This window comes from Hordeum vulgare, chromosome 7H (genome assembly GCF_904849725.1).
Source record: "Hordeum vulgare subsp. vulgare chromosome 7H, MorexV3_pseudomolecules_assembly, whole genome shotgun sequence".
Taxonomy (NCBI): Eukaryota; Viridiplantae; Streptophyta; class Magnoliopsida; order Poales; family Poaceae; genus Hordeum; species Hordeum vulgare.
Window position 1 is genome coordinate 403,953,900 of NC_058524.1, and position 16,005 is coordinate 403,969,904.

Below are 16,005 nucleotides of genomic sequence, written 5' to 3' on the forward strand. Positions count from 1 at the left end.
GAAGTTTGTAGTTTCTTCTCGTGCATGTGCAAGTGACTAGAATAGAGATGCATGTTCATTTTCATCTCATGCATCATGTGCTTGTTGCTTCTTGTTGTGTTGTTGTTCATTGGATGCTATTTTTATGTTGGGTAGCACCGGGATCGGAGAACGAGTACGTGGATCCGGGAGAGTACGTGCAGGACGGACAAGAGCAGTTCCAAGCTGAGGACATCACAGGCAAGATGATATGACCTTGATTCCATCTCTAGACTTGTTATGCTAGATTCACGTTTCTTTCGTCATATGCTCGCTGCCTACCACTGAGATAATTGCCTCCTGATATTGCCATGAAATCCAAACACTTATCCCCTCCTAGAAAATATTGAATGTCTAAGTAGGCTTGCTCATCTACTAATGTTAGCGTTGCTAGTTGCAGGTGCAATTGTCTCATGTGATAACATGAGTTTGATATCATTATGTTAAATTTGTTATTTAATTTAATGCACCTATATACTTGGTAAATAACGGAAGGCCTAGCCTTTTGCCGGGTGTTTTGTTCCGTTATTGCCGCCATAGTTTCCAGCTACCGGTGTTTGATTCCATAACTGATCGCTCCTAACACGTTTGGGGTTGTTATGGGGACCCCCTTGATAAATCGTGTAGTGTTAAGACTTGTCCGGCAGGACCCAACATTGGCTTTAATCTGCTAATCACTTAATAATAATCTGCATAGGGAATAGCTACCCTGATGAATTAATCAACAACCCGGACCAGTGCTCCTCATGAGTGTTGGTCCCACCTGAGCGATGTCCGGGGGCCCACTGGTCACCCAGAGGTTTAGCCATCCCAACTCTAGCTCATCCGTCGTGTCCTGAGACTGAGATACGCGGCTCTTATCGGGGTCGTCGACACGACGGGAGGTCCTGCTAGTCTTGTCTTACCATAGCGATATGTCTTGCGCATAGGAATCCCGGTAAAGCTTTGGTTCTCCCCAGAGTTGAGGGTTTCCTCTAAGGAATTCGACTTGATCACGAGATTCGTGATAGAGGATTACTTTGCGGCCCGTGACCGTTTGTGATGGACTAGTTGGAGCACCCCTGCAGGGTTTAATCTTTCGGAAAGCCAAGCCCGCGGTTATGTGGCAACTTGGAATATTTGTTAACATCCGGTTATAGGTAACTTGAACATAATATAATAAAATTGCCAACTGTGTGTGTAACCTTGACTGTCCCCTTGGAAGATCTCAGTTTGATCGGGAACACGGTGGGGTTATGATTGACGTAAGTAGGTGTTCATGATCACTTATTGATCAGCTAGTATTCGCCCGCTAGTATAGACCACCTTCAAATACTTGTTCTACGTAAGCTATCCACCATAAAGCTTAGGATGCTGCAACCTAAACACTGAACCTTCCTTACCTAATAGCTTGACTAGTTCTGGCACCAAGGTCATAGATTGTTGAGTCCTCGTGGCTCACAGATTACTTCAACACACCAACAGATACAGGTACGCCCGACACAGGTGATCCTGATGGCACGCAGCTGGCGTGGCAGTACGATGAGGAGAACGACCGCCTGTACGTGAACTATCCAGAAGACTGAGGCGTGGGCGTGATCGTGGGCGAGCATGTGATACGTCCATTTTGCATCATGTTTTCATGTTGATATTTATCGCTTATTGGGCTGTTGTTTCACTTCACGGTACAATTCTTATGCCTTTTCTCTCTTATTTTGCAAGGTTTACATGAAGAGGGAGAATGTCGGCAACTGGAATTTTGGCCTGAAAGTGGAGCAAAGTTGAGATACCTATTCTGCGCAACTCCAAACGCCGTAAAAATCAACGAGGATTTTTTCCGGATTTAAAAAAAAATACTGGGCCGAAGAAGCGCTAGAGGGGCGCCAGGGATCTGCCACAAGCCTGCACGGCGCGACCACCCCCCCAGGCAGCGCCATGACGGCTTGTGGGAAACCTGCTGGCCCACTTGCCCCCCTCTTTTGCTATATGGAGGATTTTGTCCAGGCAAAAATCAAGGAGGAGCTTTTTCGTGGACGATCCTGCCGGGGAAACTTCCCTCCCGGAGGGGGAAATCGTCGCCATCGTCAGCCCCAACACTCCTCTCATCGGAGGGGACTCGTCACCATCAACATCTTCATCAGCACCATCTCATCTCCAAACCCTAGTTCATCACTTGTAACCAATCTCCGTCTCGCGACTCCGATTGGTACTCGTAAGGTTGCTAGTAGTGTTGATTACTCTTTGTAGAATATGCTAGTTGGATTATTTGGTGGAAGAGTTTAGGTTCAGATCCTTGATGCTACTCATTACCTCTCTGGTCATGAATATGATTATGCTTTGTGAGTAGTTACTTTTGTTCCTGAGGACATGGGACTAGTCATGCTAATAGTAGTCATGTGAATTTGGTATTCGTTCGGTAATTTGATATGTTGTATGTTGTTTTTCCTCTAGTGGTGTTATGTGAACGTCGACTACATAATACTTCACCATTATTTGGGCCTAGAGGAAGGCATTGGGAAGTAGTAAGTAGATTATGGGTTGCTAGAGTGACTCAAGCTTAAACCCTAGTTTATGCGTTGCTTCGTAAGGGGCTGATTTGGATCCACTAGTTTAATGCTATGGTTAGACTTTGTCTTAATTCTTCTTTCGTAGTTGCGGATGCTTGCGAGAGGGGTTAATCATATGTGGGATGCTTGTCCAAGTAAGGGCAGTACCCAAGCGCCGGTCCGTCCACATATCAAACTATCAAAGTAACGAACGCGAATCATATGAACATGATGAAAACTAGGATGGCAGAAATTCCCGTGTGTCCTCAGGAGCGTTTTTCCTCCTATAAGAATTTGTCCAGGCTTGTCCCTTGCTACAAAAGGGATTGGGCCACTTTCCTACACTGTTGCTACTTTTGTTACTTGTTTCTTGCTACGAATCATCTCACCACACAATCACTTGTTACCGACAATTTCAGTGCATGCAGATTTTACCTTGCTGAAAGCCACTTATCAGATTCTTCTACTCCTCTTTGGGTTCGACACTCTTACTTATCGAAAGGACTGCGATTGATCCCCTATACTTGTGGGTCATCAGCATGCAGGGTAGCATAGCCTTTTCTCATGTTATGTAGTCCGTAGCGGAACTACCTTGTTTGAATAAATGCGTGATGTTAACTCTGATATAATTTATGAGATGGCAGATGAATCCCTATTTGTCATTCTATTATTATGTATGTGCTATGTTATCGTGCTTGCGAAACGCTTAGATGCGCTTCTTTCCATTTTGGGGCCTCGTTTTCTAAATCGGAAAGGATCGCATCTTAGTCGTTACAAGTTGGTAATCAGAGCCTTATGACCATAGGAGCCTTTGTGTGATCGTACTTGGCCGAGTCGAGTCTAGTAAAATGTTTGGAGTCTTAGTTATATCAGAGAGTAGGATTCTTTTTTCTCCTCTTCCCTGCTCTGGTGAGGTTCCCGACTTAGGAAATCTGAATTCTACTGCTCTTCTCGCTCAATTTTTTTTAGGATCACGCGGGTATTTTTGAAATCTATATGATATCGATGTGACGGAGTTCTATCTTGGTGCCTCCTGTCTGCCTTGATTTCTTCCGGGGAGTTGAGCTCCAGGGGATTCTTGCGCACGTCACCATCAGTCAGATTTCTGAGTATCTCAGAACGAAGGATGTTCGTAATTGCTTCAATACTTGTAGTGGCGAGATAACCCCGATGTCCCCAGTACTGGTGCAGATTGTTCGGGAGTACTGCCATACTTTGTATCGTTGTGATCACGAGGATCTGTTCTAGATGAAGGTCCGAGATTCTGGTTATGTGTTGACGGATGTGATATAGTGGACGGGTTAGTGTAGGACTTGTATGAATATTACTCCTTGTATCCGTGTACCAGATTGCATGACCAGATATTTCGGGAATTCATAGGTGGGATATCAAGTAGTAACTTATAGGAGAATCTTCCTACAGATGCATGATGTGAGGTTGGGATTCGATATTCAGTAGGTATGTTTGTTCACGGTCGTCTTACAGCGGTTCTCGTTGTGTCTTAAAGAGTCCTTGTAGCTCGCTACGACTCGGGGATACTTCGTAAGTCGTGTGCACTACCTTGCATAGGATGGCTAATGTAAATTCGAGCCCGTGCAATCTTATCCATGAAGATATCGGATGAAATCTCGATCATATGTTTGTTCCGAGCAGTTCTAGCTCATACTTGTTTGTTGTGGTCTTAATCAAAATTTTGTCGACCGTCACTTTGAGGAAGCATTCTTACTATTTTGTTCAAGTGCAATTGTTAATATTCATGTTCAGATATTCCTGCCATTTTGATTCAGCTATACCGTCAATTTATTTTTTGGGCTAATGTGTTGTCCGTCTTCAGGATGGCTCCACCAACTCATCAGAATCCAGGTCATGAGGATGTGTCGCCACCACCTCCTCCTCCGGAGAATCCTCCTTCGCCGCCGCCTCCTTCTGCAGAGGCTTGGCAAGCGGTGATGGCTGCTACAAATGCAAACACTCAGATGCTGCTACAGTTGTTGCAAGAGAGGACTAATCAGTAGCAAGGCAATTTCCAGCATGGTGGCAATCAGTTTGCTAATGTTAGTCAGTTCCTGTCAAATTAGTCAAAGACTTTCACTTCCTGTGACCAGTCGTTTGATGCTGAGGATTGGATCTGTGACATGAACAAGCACTTTGAATGCAGCAATGTTCGTCCTGAGGATTTCGTCAAGTTTGCAGCATTCCAGCTGAAGGGGCAAGCTTCTACCTGGTGGCGATAGTTGAACGATTCGAGGGGTGCTAGAGTGATCACTTGGGATGAGTTCTACCGTGACTTCAGATCCCACTACATTCCGTCCAGTTTTGTGGAGGAAATGCTTGAGAAGTTAAGCTGCTTGAAGCAAGGTGGTAACTCCGTGTACAAGTACAACGTCGAGTTCCACGAGCTGGCCCGATACGCCTTGCAGGATATCCCTGATCAGAAGAGCAAGATTTATCAGTTCAGAGGTGGCTTGAAAGAAGATTTGCAGTTAGCTCTCGCTTTGCACGATCCTGAGGAGTTCGATAAGTTCTACAACTTAGCTCTCAGGGCTGAGGCAGCTTTGCTCAGGGTGGAGAATTCTAAGAAGCGCTTCAGAGATTCCAGCTCGTCTTCTACTCAGGTGGTTCAGAAGCAACAGAAGTTTTGGGTGTCTCCTCCTCCTCCTCGGCACACACAGCAGTTTAAGCATTCAGGTGGACGTGGTTCTTCCCACCCACCCAACCCAGCTCTTCAGCAGAGATTCCAGCAGCAGAAGCGAGGGCCTCCTCAGACACAGTACCGTCATCCAGCACATGTTACTTGTCACAAGTGTGGGTAGAAGGGTCACTATGCCAACAAGTGCACTTCTCAGCTCCGTCTGCCGCCTCCTCCTCTAGGCAAACCTCCAAGCAATGCTCTCCTGAAGTTCAACCCCAGGCCTGCTTGAGTCAACATGTTGAATGCGGCTGAGGCAGAAAACTCGTCAGATGTGATCATGGGTAACCTCCTCGTCAATGATATTCCTCCTAAAGTGTTGTTTGATTCTGGTGCTTCGCATTCATTCCTCTCCATTCCATTTGCATCCAAGAATAATGTTCATGTTGAAGAGCTTCCTAGAATGTTGTCAGTTTTTTCTCCAGGCAAGTTCATGCATGCTAGTACTCGTGCTCCAGATGTGTTTGTCAAGATGAGCAGTTATTCTTTTCTAGCGTCTCCTATTGTTCTCGGCAAGTCTGACATTGATTTGATCCTTGGTATGGACTGGTTGGCCATGAACAAGGCATCGATTGATTGTGAAGCTAAAGAAGTGAAGCTTACTCACTCTTCGGAGGACGTGATTATATTCGCGGCGCGTGATGATACAATCCGTTTGTTCTCTTTGAATGAAAAGGGTGAGATTAATCCTATTTCGCAAGTCCCAGTGGTCCGCAAATATAAAGATGTGTTTCCAGAAGAGCTGTCGGGAATGCCTCCGCACCGAGAAGTAGAATTTGTTATTGAGCTTGAACCAGGTACTGAGCATGTGTGCAAACGGCCATACAAATTGGGTCTAGAAGAGCTGAAGGAACTTAAGAGGCAACTCGATGAGCAGGAGCGTTTGGGTCTGATCAGACCGAGCTCATCTCGTTGGGGCTGTGGAGTTCTGTTTGTCAAGAAGAAGGATGGCACGGACCAGTTGTGTGTCGATTACCGTCCATTGAACAAGAAGACAATCAGGATCAAGTATCCACTTCTGAACATAAATGAGTTGTTCGAACAGTTGAAAGGGTCTAAGATCTTCTCCTAGCTCGATCTCAGAATGGGCTATCATCAAATTCGCATTCGCGAAGAGGATATTCCGAAGACTGCTTTCAGGACTAGTTTTGGCTCGTATGAGTATACGGTCATGTCTTTTGGTCTGGCAAATGCTCCTCCGACATTTTGCCAAATGATGAACTACATATTCTCTCCGTTGAAGAATGAGTTCGTCTTGATGTATCTCGATGATATTCTGGTCTTTTCAGAGACTGAGGAAGAACATGAAGAACATCTCAGGTTGGTGCTTGATAAGCTGAGAGAGCACAAATTCTGTGCCAAGTTTTCAAAGTGTGAGTTCTGGTTGAAAGAAGTCGTCTATCTTGGGCACATCATCTCTGCCGAGGGCATCAAAGTTGATCCGTCGAAGGTGCAGGCCATTGTTGAGTGGGAGCCTCCGCAGAGTGTGAAGCAGCTTCGAAGCTTTCTTGGGCTTGCAAGCTATTGTAGAAGGTTCGTTGAGAACTTCTCCAAGATTGCTAAGCCTCTCTCAAATCTTCTTCAGAAGGGTGTGAAGTATGCTTGGTCTCCAGAGTGTCAGTTGGCCTTCGACACACTCAAAGAGAAGCTCACCTCCACTCCAGTCTTGGTTCCTCCTGATGATACCAAACCTTACGAAGTGTTATGCGACGCCTCTCTTCAAGGTCTTGGTGCAGTTCTGATGCAAGAGAAGAAAGTGGTTGCTTATACCTCCAGGAAATTGAAGCCAGCGGAGAAGAATTATCATGTGCATGATCTTGAGCTGGCAGCAGTGGTGCATGCTCTGATGACTTGGAGACACCTCTTGTTGGAACGAAAGGTTGAAGTGTTCACCGATCACAAGAGTCTCAAGTACATATTCACCCAGCCTAACCTGAATCTCTGGCAAAATCATTGGGTGGAAATGCTCCAAGATTTTAATCCGAGTGTTGAGTACACTCCAGGCAAAGCTAATGTCGTGGCAGATGCTTTGAGCAGGAAGGCTTACTGCAACAGTCTCATTCTGAAGCCTCTCCAGCCTGACCTTTGTGAATCTTTCAGAAAGCTCAACCTTCAGTTAGTACCTCAGGGATTTCTTGCAAACCTTCAGGTCTCTCCTACCTTGGAAGATCAGGTCCGAGCAACACAGCTTCTTGATGCAATGGTGAAGAAAGTCAAGATTGGCTTGGCAAAGGGTCTTCCCAAATTTAAATGCTTCAGTGTTGATGTCAGAGACACGTTATTCTTTGAGGATCGTCTTCGTTCCAAAAGGTGAGCTCACAAAGGTAATCATGGAAGAAGCTCATAACTCTCTGCTCTCTATACATCCGGAAAGCTCCAAGATGTATCAGGACTTGAAACAGACCTTCTGGTGGACTCGCATGAAGCGTGAGATTACTCAGTTCGTAAATGAATGTGATGTATGCCGAAGGGTGAAAGCAGAGCATCAACGTCTAGCAGGTCTTTTGCATCCATTGCCCATTCCTGAGTGGAAGTTCGACCATATTGAGATGGATTTCGTCACTGGGTTTCCGAAGTCCAAGAAGGGTAACGATGCCATCTTCGTCGTCATCGACAAGTTGAGTAAAGTGGCTCATTTTCTTCCAGTCAAAGAATCCATCTCCGCAACTCAGCTTGCAGAATTGTACACTTCCAGGATAGTGTCTTTGCACGGCGTGCCTATGATGATCTCTTCGAATCACGAAAGTATCTTCACTTCCAAGTTCTGGGACTCTTTTCAGTCTGCGATGGGCACGAAGATACGCTTCAGCACAACTTTTCATCCTCAGACTAGTGGTCAAGTGGAGAGAGTCAATCAGGTCCTTGAGGATATGCTGAGAGCCTGTGTTATATCTTTTCGCATGAAGTGGGAAGACTGTCTGCCTTTCGCTGAGTTCTCGTATAACAACAGTTATCAAGCTAGTTCAGACAAAGCTCCGTTTGAAATTTTCTATGGCAGGAAGTGTCGTACCACGCTCGACTGGTCCAAGACTGGTGAGCGTTAGATTCTTGGGAATGACTTGATAGAAGAAGCTAAAGAGATGTGTCGGGTCATTTGGGATAATCTCAGAGCAGCGCAGTCCCGTCAGAAGAGCTATTATGATAGCAAGCATCGTGACATGTCTTATGAGCTTGATGACTTCGTCTATCTCAAGGTGTCCCCTATGAAGGGTACACAGCGCTTTGGCATCAAAGGCAAGCTTGCGCCTCGTTTCGTGGGTCCTTTCAGAATGGTTGGCAAGAGAGGCGACCTTGCATACCAGCTCGAGCTCCCATCAAACTTTGCAAATGTGCATGACGTGTTCCATGTCTCTCAGCTCCGGAGGTGCTTCAAGACTCCTGAGCGCACTGTTCATCTTCAAGACATTGACCTTCAACCCGACCTATCCTATCTGAGCATCCAGTTGCGGTTCTCGAGGTGACTGAGCGCAAGACCCGCAACAAGACTGTCAAATTTCTCAAGGTGCAATGGTCACACCATTCCGATAAAGAGGCCACTTGGGCACGCGAGGATCACCACCGTTCTGAATTCCCAGAGTTCCTTCAATCTTAGATCTCGGGTCGAGATCTTTTTGTAGTGTGGGGGACTTTGTAATGCCCCAAGAGTGTAACTTTCCTTATTTCGAACCTTCTGTATGTGGGTCCATCTTGTCAGTGCCATGAGAGATCAATACATGTGTTATTTCATGTGTCACCTTGTCTTGTTTTTCTTTGCATGCATGCATCCATTCCATTCATTCCATGCCTCTTAGTATTTGTTGTTCTTGTGACCCATGTATGTGGTGTGTCATGTGATGATGTGATGTTGATAAGTGAGATGATGTGGAGTAGTGTTGTTTGAAAGTAGGAAGCTCTATGTTAGTTTGTAATAGGATTCAAAACCTTCTTTCTCTTTATTTATCTCAACTCAATATTCTCTTGTCCCATCCTTGATTCAAAAGTGCCCATGTTTTAGTATGTTTTTTGGTGGATGTGATGCTATGGTTTTAGTGATTTGAAACTTTGTTTGAGAGGTGGTAATATTCACAAAACAGTGGATTTAATTCTGTTTTGTAAATATTTAGATGCTCCAAAAATTCCTTTTCTATTTTATTCAAATAGGTTATAATCCCTTATGACCAGGCATATTTTTGCTTTATTTTTAGCATCATCACATTAGCCTGTGTATTTATTTTTTTGTCTATGTTGGTATTAAATAAGAAACCTCAGTGGGTTTATTTTCCCTTAACAGGCGCTTGCATGGGCCTCTCTCTCCCTCCCGAGGCCCATTCCTCCTCTTTGTTTCCCCGCGGCAGCCCAAACGCGCACCTTCTCCTTTCTTCTGACGCCGTCGTTGCCGTGCTTGCTTTCCGTCAGAGAAACAGAGAGAGAGACCGACGTGCATCCCTTCCGCTCTCATATAGCCTCAGCATGCGTGCCTAGTACCTAGGGTTCCGCGTTTCCCCCTCCTAGCGCCGCCACCTCCCTCCATCTCCTTCTTCCTCCCCCAGGTAAGTTCTGTAGATTAGGGTAGCAGAGAGAGCAGTAGGCGTCGCCGTTGTCATCCGCGCATCCCTCTCCTCCGTCGCCGGCCAGCATGCCAGGGAGCTCGGGGAGGGCCTCTGCGTTCCATTCCCGTCATCGGTGAGGCCGGGGAGCGACCACACCGATGGGCAGCTCCTCCTCTCCGGCGTGTTCCCAGTGGCCCCGTTCCTGCTTCGGTTCTGCGACAGATCATCTAAAGGCTTCTTCAGATCTTCTTTAGGCTTCTTCCCCGGTCGGCGTCCTCTTCTCCTTTCTCTAGGTGAGCATAGCTCTTCCTCCCTTTCCCCTCGTTAGATCCGGCCGATGATCGCTGTCGTGCCTCTGTTCGAAGAGGAGAACAACAGTGCATGTGTTGATGTGTTGTTTTTTGTGTGTGTGCTCTGCTCGTCGTGGCTCGGGGAAATGGCTTCCCACGAAGCAGTAGTGGTAGAGTAGGTGAACCCCGCGGCGCAGCAGCAGTAGTAGAGGCGCTCCGGTGGCATTGCTATCGGCACCTCTGTGCAGAGCAGAGCTGGGCGGCTCGTGGTAGATTATCTTGGTACATCACCCTGTTCTGTGGAGTCTCGTAGCGCAGCGTGGTGGTAGGATATGTGTGTGTTGATCAGGCGGTCGAGGGATCGAAACCCCACGGCGCCACCACCCCTTTTGTTTATTTGATTTTCGGGACTAGTAGCGCAAAAGGATGGCTTACCTTGCTTGACTTCCCTGTTCTGTTGAGCACAGAAGCAGTAGTAGAGTGGTGTGTTGTTGTGTGTTGTTAGCAAGGGGTCTTGGGTTCGAATCCCTTCAAACCCCTTTTTTTTTGCTTATTCCTTGCTGTTTTCTCTTTTGCTTGCAAGATTGGTGCTACAGCTTGCTTAGTCACCATGTGGGGTATTTTATTTCTCCTCACAAGCAGCATGATGTCTCTGGTATTTAACTAATATGTGTAGAAATGCATGTGGGGTAATTGTGAGAGTGTAAGTGTGAGCTAAGTCATGTGTGTGTAAGCACTAGGTTTGTATGTGAAGATGTATGTGGTGTGTTTCTCATATGCTTGGTGTTGATCTCATGCACTAGTGGGTGCAAGAGTGTGTGTGTGTGTGTGTGTTGGTCCCCCCCCCACATACTTTGTGTTTATTTGTGCTTAGGTTTATGACTACACGTGGTGCAACTCCTATGCATGTTTACTTTTGTGGTGCAAGCACCCAAGGGAATTGTATGTACATATCTCCATGCGCATGTGATTGTGAGTTTTACTCATGATGTGTGCTTGTGTGTGTGTCATACACATGCCCAAGGCTTGATGTGCCTTGATGAGCACATGAGCAAGCTACTATGAGTGGGTGTAGGAATGCATGTTATGAGGTGTATGTATGTGAGTGGTGTATGCTTGAGGTTGTGTGTGTGAATGGTGATGTGCTATGGCACACATACATGAGGTCTAAACCCTCCTGTCACCAATGGACTTGTGAGAGTGTGCAAGTGCTTGTGTAGGTGGTGTTCTAGTGAGAAGCACATGTGATGACACACTATTCACCTCTATGTGATTCCATGTTATTTTCTTCTTAGCCTTGTGTTCTTCTGGTCTATGCAAGTGCCTATGTATTATATATGATTTTGGGGTACAATCATCCCAGGAATCCAATGGTGGGTTCAGATTCCACTTTGGAACACTTTTTGGGAATGTCATATTTCTGTATTGTTCAATGTTTAGAGCTTGATTCCATGTGATGTGATGAGCCCAAGAGGTTGATTCCTTGTTGTGGCAGTAGAGGGTGAACCCCTCTATAGCATGTTGGTTTTGTTTCTTGCTTAGTAGTTCATATGTACAATTTGTGGCTAGACAAAGTAGGCATGTGGCTGAAAATTCCAGTTTAGTGAAAATCTGTGATTTTCACTAAGACTGAAAATCTGCTTATATTTTCTTCCCGTGTAGTTGTGCTTGTAAAAGTTCATGTGATGGGAATCAGCCCTTGCTATCAACTGAGAAGTTGTAGCTTTTGTGTTTGTCTAGCTCTCTGTCAATTATAATTCCATTTTGCTTCCTGTAGATATTGTTTTGGGTGCTGTCAAAATGCTTCAGAGCATAAACAACTAGTGAGAAGCTGGAATTTTCACTAAGTCCCTGAAAACTGATATTTTTGGCCAACTTAGCAGCTGTAGAACTTTCTGTGTGAAACTCCTTTGTGTGATCATTTTGCTCATGCTTGTAGAGCTTTTGAATAGCATCCGCCACATATCTTCATTGGCATATTTGGGTGGCTGTAGGTGCTTTGCATGTAGCTCTCAAACTGCTATGATGTTGTTTATGACAGATTGTATAGTTTTGATGTTTTGATGCTTGTGAGTACATAGTTGATGGTGTGGTGATATTCCTTCCACCACCCCATCCATTCTTGTTTGTTTTTTGATATTGCAACCTGGGAATACCAGAAGTATGCCATTGGAGAGTGTTGTGATGGATTTGATCTGTAGGACTCCATTTCTTGTTTCGTTGTTTCCGGTTGATCCGTAGCTCCATTCGTTACGTTCTTTATATGTTTTTGCATCATTTTCGCGTGACGCATCTTTTCATGTCATTCTCACGCATGTCAAGATAGCTTAGAGGACAGTTTTGTCCAGAAGTTTGTAGTTTCTTCTCGTGCATGTGCAAGTGACTAGAATAGAGATCCATGGTCATTTTCATCTCATGCATCATGTGCTTGTTGCATCTTGTTGTGATGTTGTTCATTGGATGCTATTTTTATGTTGGGTAGAACCGGGATCGGAGAACGAGTACGTGGATCCGGGAGAGTACGTGCAGGACGAACAAGAGCAGTTCCAAGCTGAGGACATCATAGGCAAGATGATATGACCTTGATTCCATCTCTAGACTTGTTATGCTAGAATCATGTTTATTTCGGCATATGCTCGCTGCCTACCACTGAGATAATTGCCTCCTGATATTTCCATGAAACCCAAACACTTATCCCCTCCTAGCAAATATTGAATGGCTAAGTAGGCTTGCTCAGCTACTAATGTTAGCGTTGCTAGTTGCAGGTGCAATTGTCTCATGTGATAACATGAGTTTGATATCATTATGTTAAATCTGTTATTTAATTTAATGCACCTATAAAATTGGTAAATAACGGAAGGCCTAGCCTTTTGCCGGGTGTTTTGTTCCGTTATTGCCGCCATAGTTTCCGGCTACCGATGTTTGATTCCATAACTGATCGCTCCTAACACGTTCGGGGTTGTTATGCGGACCCCCTTGATAAATCGTGTAGTGTTAAGACTTGTCCGGTAGGACCCAACATTGGTTTTAATATGCTAATCACTTAATAATAATCTGCAAAGGGAATAGCTACCCCGAGGAATTAATCAACAACCCGAACCAATGCTCCTCATGAGTGTTGGTCCCACCTGAGCGAAGTCCGGGGCCCCACTGGTCAACCAGAGGTTTAGCCATCCCGACGTCTAGCTCATCTGTCGTGTCCTGAGACTGAGATACGCGGCTCTTATCGGGGTCGTCGACACGACGGGAGGTCCTGCTAGTCTTGTCTTACCTTAGCGATATATCTTGCACATAGGAATCCGGTGAAGGTTTGGTTCTCCAGAGTTGAGGTTTTCCTCTAAGGAATCTGACGAGATCACGAGATTCGTGATAGAGGATTACTTTGCGGCCCGTGACCGTTCGTGATGGACTAGTTGGAGCACCCCTGCATGGTTTAATCTTTCGGAAAGTCGTGCCTGCAGTTATTTGGCTACTTGGAATATTTGTTAACATCCGGTTATAGGTAACTTGAACATAATATAATAAAATTGCCAACTGTGTGTGTAACCGTGACTGTCTCCTTCGAAGATCTCTCTTTGATCGGGAACACGGTGGGGTTATGATTGACGTAAGTAGGTGTTCAGGATCACTTATTGATCAGCTAGTATTCGCCCGCTAGTATAGACCATCTTCAAATACTTGTTCTACGTAAGCTAGCCACCATAAAGCTTAGGATGCTGCAACCTAAACACCGAACCTTCCTTACCTAATAACTTGACTAGTTCTGGCACCGAGGTCATAGATTGCTGAGTCCCCGTGGCTCACAGATTACTTCAACAAACCAATAGGTACAGTTACGCCCGACACAGGTGATCCCGATGGCACGCAGCTGGCGTGGAAGTACGATGAGGAGAACAACCGCTTGTACGTGAAGTATCCAGAAGACTGAGGCGTGGTCGTGACCGTGGGCGAGCATGCAGGGTAGCATAGCCTTTTCACATGTTATGTAGTCCGTAGCGGAACTACCTTGTTTGAATAAATGCATGATGTTAACTCTGATATTATTTATGAGATGGCAAATGAATCCCTATTTGTCATTCTATTATTATGTATGTGCTATGTTATCGTGCTTGCGAAACGCTTAGATGCGCTTCTTTCCATTTTGGGGCCTCGTTTCCTAAATCGGAAAGGACCGCATCTTAGTCGTTACAGACAAGTACTTAAGGCTCAAAATGACTTGCTTAATGAGTTGAATGAAAATTATATTAGAGTTGTTACTAGAGGTGGTAGAATGACTCGGGAACCTTTGTATCCTGAGGTCCATCCTAAGAGAATTGAACAAGATTCTCAAGGAGTCAACACTGATGCACCTAGTCATCCTAGTATTAGGAAGAAAAAGAAAGATGATAGGAACTTGCATGCTAGCAACCCTGTTACTGTTACACCCGAGAATCCAAATGATGTCTCTATTTCTGATGCCGAAACACAATGTGGTGATGAACATGAGCCTAGTGATAATATTGATAGTGGTCTTCATGTTGATGCTCAACCTAGTAATGATAAGGATGAGGAGATTGAACCTGTTGTTGATCTTGATAACCCGCAACCTAAGAACACGATATATGATAAGAACGACTTTATTGCTAGTAAGCATGGTAAAGAAAGAGAACCATGGGTTCAAAAACCCATGCCCTTTCCTCCCAAACCATCCAAGAAAAAGGATGATGAGGATTTTGAGCGCTTTGTTGAAATGATTAGACCTGTCTTTTTGCAAATGTGTTTGACTGATATGCTTAAAATGTCTCCTTATGCTAAGTAATGAAAGATATTGTGACTAATAAGAGGAAGATACCTGAGGTTGAGATTTCCACCATGCTTGCTAATTACACCTTCAAGGGTGGGACTCCTAAGAAACTAGGTAATCCCGGAGTGCCCACTATACCTTGCTCCATTAAAGAAAATTATGTTACAATTGTTTTATGCGATCTTGGAGTCGGTGTTAGTGTTATGCCTCTCTCTTTATATCATAGACTTGAATTGCATAAGTTGACACCTACTGAAATTTCCTTGCAAATGGCCCACAAATCAACTGCTTTTCCTATCGGCATTTGCGAGGATGTGCCTGTTGTGGTTGCGAACGTCACTATCTTAACGGACTTTGTTATTCTTGATATTCCTGAGGATGATGCCATGGCGGCCATCCTTGGAAGACCATTTTTAAACACTACAGGGGCTGTTATTGATTGCAACAAAGGCATTATCACTTTCCGTGTTAATGGTAATGAGCACACGGTGCACTTTCCGAAGAAACAATATCGAGTTCATTGTATCAATGCTATTGAAAAATCTTCATCAATTCTTATCGGAATCTTTGAATGCCCTATACATACTGTCCAGATGAAGTATGATATACTTGTTGGGGATATGCACATCCCCGTTGAGGTAACCTAGTGATTATTCAAAAAATCTCTGGTTTTATGTGATTCGAAAAAAGTTTGTCAAGGAGCCTTGATCAACCTCATTGACGGATTTCTTTTGATGACCATGAGATGGATGAATCTAGGAGTCACAACCTTCTGTTCCCCCACTTTTACTTTCTTTTGTTTAGAAGAAAAATGATAAATCTAGCTTTATTTTCCTGTTTTCTGCTTTTTCCGTTCAATAGAAAAGTGACCCGAAAATAAAAGTTCTCCAAATGCCCTGAAATTCAAGTATGATTTTTTCTGGAATATTTGAAAATTTCTGGGATAGAAAGCTAGTCACGGGGATGCACCAGTGGGCCACAAGCCCACGAGGCGCGGCCACCCCCCTGGGCGCGCCTGGCAGGCTTGTGGGTCGCACGTGGCCCCTGTCCACTTATTCCAGCTCCCATCTCCTTCTTCTACCTCCAGAAAAAATCATTCCACAGCTCAAAACCGTGTTCTTGCTCTTCTTGCTGCATTTTTCAATCTCCTTGTGCAAAGCCCCATTCACCA